General features: G+C 44.2%; 1 long non-coding RNA gene across 1 annotated transcript in view; it reads left to right on the forward strand.

Annotated features, from left to right (window-relative positions):
• LOC146866871 (uncharacterized) overlaps nucleotides 1-6,048 on the forward strand; it is a 52,959-nt gene extending 46,911 nt beyond the window's left edge. Inside the window, exons 3-4 of the long non-coding RNA XR_014965936.1 lie at nucleotides 3,624-3,683; nucleotides 5,314-6,048. This is a non-coding gene — a long non-coding RNA (uncharacterized LOC146866871). The remainder of the gene's footprint in view (nucleotides 1-3,623; nucleotides 3,684-5,313) is intronic.
• Nucleotides 6,049-6,321: the final 273 nt, after the last annotated feature.

A 6,321-nucleotide genomic window follows, 5' to 3' on the forward strand; every position in this document is an offset into this window, starting at 1 on the left:
TGGTTTCTTCGGAAATTTCTTCTAAGTGTGGAGTTTCTAAAACTTAAAATATTCACTTAAAATCAACCGAGTAATGAAAACGGAAATACTCACCTGCTATTAGGAGTAATCCCAGTGCTGGATCTTGGTGCACAGCACTGACCCTGAAAAGTACTCACAACCGTACTTACCACTAATCCAATTTTCTCCCATAGGAAATCATTGACTGTTTTTCTGTGAAATTTCTTCTAAGTGTCGATTTTTGCAAACTACAAATATTCTTTAAAAATCGTACCAACTGTGAAAACGTAATTATTTACCTGTTTTAGATAGAGGTCCCAGTACTGAGCCTAGGAGCCCAGCCCTGGATTACAAAAGTAACAAGAACATACTTTACCCGTAACTTGAATTTTCTTCCATAGGGAACCATTGACTGTTTTTCTATGAAATTTCTTCTGTGTCGATTTTACAAACTTATAAATATTCCTTAAAAATCGCCTGTATAACTTAAACACAGTTTCTCAACTGCTTACAGGTGGTACACTAGTGCTGGATCTAGGATCCAACGCTGACCTAGAAAAAGTAACCATAACCCCACTTACCTGCTAAGTGAATTTTCTTCCATAGGATAATATTGGTAATTTGATTAGCAAAAATTTCTAAGCGTCAACTTTTAAAATAGCAAAATATTGCTTAAAAATCACAACAGTAACTAAAATGAATTTACTCACTTGTTTCCAAGAACTGTCCCAGGACTGAATCTAGGATCCAGTCTTGGAGTTAGAAAAGTAATCCTGTAAGTAATCAATTGCAAATAACTTAAAATTCACATTGAGCTCAATGTATTATTGTGTTTGAAATTGTGTTGCCTATTGCAACAAAACTGTAACTATTATCTTCAAAAGTCAATTGACTATTGCAAAGTATTTAACTAAAGCATCTCATTCTGAGAAAGTATATTTTGATACCTATTGTTGGTTGTTGGTTCTAAAATAAAACAACCATATATTTTTTATATAAACCATTGGCCTAGAGTTCAGTTCTTGAGTGTGTGAGACCATTTGCTGACTGAGTGTGTACAACAAATGCTTTACACTGTCCTCTGATACTGCCTTTCTGCTCGACCAAGCACTTAACTTTAACCTCTGCCAAACCTCTGGGGACTGTGGACTCTGTACACACTGTACCTATTTGGGAACAGTATATACAGAGCCACTTTCTCACACGCGTGGAAATATATTTGTGCTGTAAAGACCGCATATGGAACGGAGGTCTCCTGTGTGACACGTTAAAAAAAGTGACATGCTTATTGAGAGTGGCTACTCAGCAGAAATGGTCGCAAGGCGCGGGGGGGCATTGCATGTTTAAGTACATCAAGGGGGGTGTCTGTCGAAGAGATATGTCCAGGGTTTATCATTCTTGATGGTGAGCAATGTTGTCTGTCGGAGGTGGAGTGGTATGTCATCACAGGCTGCGTCTGCAAGGTAGGAAAAGGAGCAGACTCACAATCTGGTCTCTCCGGTGCGGCTGAACACGTTGTTGGATAGATGACCTGATCATAGTGTCCTTTCGTGTGTGTTGAAAGTGAGTTGTACACTAAGGTATGCTGCCCCAGTGTTGAGGAGGGCTGTGTAAGCGGGGCTGAACCTCTTGGAGGAGGACTCGAGCTCCAATGTAAAGACAGTGGAGTGTGCGCAGATGGTGGGAGATGTGTCAGTGTCCTGGCAGTGTGAGGATCAGCGTTGGCATGTGGGATGTCCTGTAGCTTGCGGATGTGGTTTGTCTTAATTCTGACATGGAGATATGTACTGTATTTGGGTGAGCTGTTTCCCAGGGCATGTGTGACTGTCCATGTGTGTTTGAGTGGGATTCATGTGATGGCCTAACATAGGAGGCAGAGGGTGTGGAAGCAGGAGGAGGAGATGGGTTAGAACTTGCGGTTCATTAACATATTTGAGTTCATGATGATTCACAGGTTGCGTGCATTGTCCGTGGGGGGCTGTGCTTTTACAAGTGCATGGGATCACTATGTGTAAACACATGCACCTCTGCCTTGGAGCCTGACGGGAACTGACGTTTTGTTGTTGTTCTGTTGTAGGCAGCTGTCTGCCATCCACATGGCAAGGCCTTCCATACCTTCACAATAGTTGTGTATGGCGGAGATGTGTCATTTGGATGTGAAGAGGAGAAGTCGTTTGGCGTCGGCGTATGGTACAATGTTGAGTCCATAGCTTATGACAAATGTGGCAGGCGGAGCCATGTAGCTGTTGCAGAGCGTAGGGCTGAGGTCGGTTCCCTGGTGGACTCCACAGCTTGCTGTAGTAGGGTCTGAGAGGAAAGGGGGGAGTCTGACCCACAGCGTTTGTATGTAGAGGAAGGAGCAGATCCAGTTGAGGGCCTTCTCTCTCCCTGCGTAATGGAGTCTGCATATTGGTGTGTGTTGAGAGACAGTGTTGAACGCCACAGCGAGGTCAAGTATGATGAGGGCAGCAGTGTTTACTTTGTCCAGTAGTGTGCGGATGTCATCCCTTGCATTGAGAATGGCGGTTCATGGACTGTGGTTGAACATGATGCTGTATTGCGATGAGTCGATGATGTTGTGCTGTCTGATGAAGGTTGCAAGTAGGCTGTTGACGGCTTCCTCAATGATGTTTGCTGGGATAGCAAGCAGGGAGATGGCTACTATGTAGTTTGGGATGTTTGTGGGGTCTGCCTTGGGTTCCATCATGAGTGTCTTGATCCTGGCGTGTTCCCTGTCATTGGTCAACAATGCATGTGCCAGAGAACGTTTGATGTTGTGGCAGAGTATGTCTGAAATGTATTTTGCAGGCAAGTTGAAAATGTGTGTGCGGCAGGGGTCCGTGCGGCACCCAGAGTGGAATGACTTCATTGCCTACAGTGTGTCTTCGTTGGTGATGGATGTCCAGTAGTTGTCGCTGGTTTGTGGTTGGTGGTGGTGGTTGGGGAGGGTTCCGTGTGTAAGTTGTCTTTGTCAGAGTTGTCGTAAATGCCCATGATTAAGTGTTTTAAACACAATTGATTCTAATAAATGCTGAGTTGGTTGCTGATGTCTTATGAGGGAGGGATGTTCGTGAACTCGCTGGTGTGTCGGGCAAACTCCATGGATGATGTGGAATATTCCTTTGATGTTGTGCGTAGCAGTGGGGATCCTGACAACATTTTTTGTTCCTAATGTTTGTCATGATGAGTTGGTGTTAGCCGTTGGTGGCGGGTAGGAAGTTGTAGTGGTAATGTACTTGTGAGGTCAAAAGACACTAAGGAAATATGACTGCTCAAGAGTGTCATACATCACACACCTGTATGTAACTGCCTCTTTCAAACTGTAGAGATGCCATCATACGCTGAACAATTTTGACATCATGCCTGTGTAGGAATGGTGCCTTGAGATTGCGTGACAGAACTCATATGTGCATATCTTTAATCACTGATGTTTTGTGTGGCCCGCCACTGCATTCACAGGTCGTGTGTGAATGGCAGTCAAAGTAGACATAGTAATGAGGCCAACATGTAATTCAGCACCACAGTGATGTTGCTTTTTCAGTGACTGTAGTGTATTTCATCATGAATATGTCACATTTGTTTGTGTATGGTACCAACACAGATTTACATTTGTTCACACACAGATGGTTGTCAACCTATCACACAGGGGGACATAGGCCGATTCCGGGACCCACACGCCATAGGTGAGTTTGGGCAAGAAATATTGGCATGGTGTGGTGTCATGAATGTTTGTGCCAAATGCTACACGTTGTCGTTTTGCAGTATGGGTGTGTATCGCATGTCACTTGCCCACAATGTGAAGATGTATTAGTTTTTCCTGCTTTGTGTACAAATTGGAAGGTGAAGGTGGGGCAATGCATCTCATTCACAGTTGTGACTTTGCCCATCAAAAGTCAGTGATACACCTTTCCATTCATGTGCATGATATCTACCACCGAATCACGCAAACTAGTCATTTTCACTGAAGTTGTGTTGGCAATAGGCTCCTTGAGTTTAGCACCTGTTGAGTAGTGCTGCCAAGTCAATAAGGCACACTTGCATGCTGTGTATATCGTCCAAGGTGCGTGCAGTGGGTGTTGCGTCGTGCACAAGGAGGCAGTGCTTTTCAGGCCGTGCAAGCGAGTATTTCACTGTTGGCACAGTGAAATGTAAGGTATGCTGCATTGCAGCTTCACAGCAGTGGCAGTGTGTAGCTTAGAGCAGAAATTAACAATGGCATGTTACACACACATTCAATAGATGTGTATTTAAATTGCAATTGCATCTTTGTGCACTGCAATGGTGTTGTCAGGCTATGTCCGTGGTGACATACCATGCTTGACTCTGGATCATGTGTACAAACTCCTCTGTCACAATTGGTGACATCACTCAACAAGCATTTTCTACGCATGCTTTCCCTCTGCATCATCTGATGTCACATTGATTTGGCAATGCAGGGCTGTAAGACAATCTCTGTGAGTAGGCATTAGCCATCAGAATTACCCTACCCTCATGACCCCAGGGTGCCATTACAATGTGGAATCCATTGTAACAGTTTGCGTTGTGAATGCATGTGTGTTCTCATCTACTACGGAGTGAGATTAGTGAATACAAGACATGCATGAGTGACATATTTGGTTCAATGATGTCTGACACTCGCAGTGTCATAAATTCTGACATTATATAGTGATGGTTGAGTGAGCAACAGCACATCACGCAAAAGTCAGCGTTCATACAACAAACAGGTTTCCATGTGTGATGCATGATGCAGCATGATTGTAAGTGTGAGTAGAGCTGTCCCAGTCTTGTTCCTGTGCATGTAGGGTGAGCTTACAATAGGTTGACATTTACACCTGCACACAGCCACACTTGCACTCTTGTGCAAGTGTGCCAGTCTAGGCACTGACTCAATGAACTGCACAAAGTTGCTGGTGGACACACAGTGCTGCGCATGTGCATTGTACATAAGTAGCAGCAGTGTGTCACAGTATCGGATGAGGGTGGTGCTGTGCACGGAGGGCTAATGCCTCCCTACTCAAGTCAAATGTACATGTCACCCAAACTCAGGGTGTACAATGATGCCATGTTTTGACCGTGTCATTAGCATTTACATATGTCAGTACATGTCCCATGCCATGCACTGTCATGTCAGTATCCACAGCCTGTAGTGAACGATTCATGCCTTGACATTTGTTTGAACAGGTCACTTTTTGACTTAACAGAGTTACGCCGGTGTGTTACATCCAATGTTGTTTTGTACTTGGAACATAGATTTCACGTTGGACCATGACATAGTGTTATTGCCTGAGAATTGACAATTTGCATATTTTACAGACAACATGACACCTTCACAGCAACATGCTTTTCAGGTTGCCAAGGACCGCTACCTCCATGTACACAAGGTCCACAAAGGGTATCGACAAATGGCGAAGAGGCACCGCGAAGAGAAGAAGGCTGTAACATGGAAGGCGCTGCCAGAATATGACATGACCAGCCCGCAGACCATCCCCTCAACCTGTGGGGCCAGTGTGGGTCAACAGTCACTGCATCCCCCTCTGACCACACCTGCCCAGGTGCCAGTACCCCCCGCACCTGTGCCTCAGGTGGCGGAATCGATTGCAGAGCTAATGCGTGTGGTCAAAAGGAATAACAGTTTTCTGACTGACATTCGGAGTGAACTACTCTACCTCAACAGGCAGATCCATGAGATCCATGGACATCTGGAACTACCATGATTCCTCCCCATATTGTCCCCCATCCCCTTCTTCTTCCTGCACCCAATGTTAATATTTTAATTAGATGTGTTGTTAGTGTTGTTTGGTATTTTGTAGGTAGAGTAGCGTTAGCATAGGCATAGGTAGTTTTAGATTCTGACTCTTTTCTTCAATAGATGTATATAGTATTGGGGCTAAGTTTCATTTTCCTTTAGGTGGGGGGTTGATGTCTGTTTTATTTAGGTGTGTTAGTGATTAGTTATGGTAGAATGTGTAGGTAATGTTAAGATATTTGTAGGTTTTTTAGATTTAGTGATAGTAGTAGGGATTAGTGTTAGTGTAGGTAATTATTACGTTCCTGTTCAAAAATAAATCTTGTTACATTTGATTTCTGCGTGCACTGATGTCAGGGAGGATGCTGGGTGTGGCGCTTGCTCCAATGTGTGCAACTCATGCCATCTGTGGAATTCTGCTTGGATGTGTATCTAGGGTTGTGACCTGTTACTTAGCAGGATGGATAGTGTCCAGATACCTTAAATGTGAGCACAGTGTACTTGCATGGCTGACAGATTTGCAAGGATAGTTCACGGCCTAGTCTATTGACATTGTTTTGTGGCGCCCAACATCT

This window comes from Triturus cristatus, chromosome 1_2, assembly GCF_964204655.1.
Source record: "Triturus cristatus chromosome 1_2, aTriCri1.1, whole genome shotgun sequence".
Classification (NCBI taxonomy): Eukaryota; Metazoa; Chordata; class Amphibia; order Caudata; family Salamandridae; genus Triturus; species Triturus cristatus.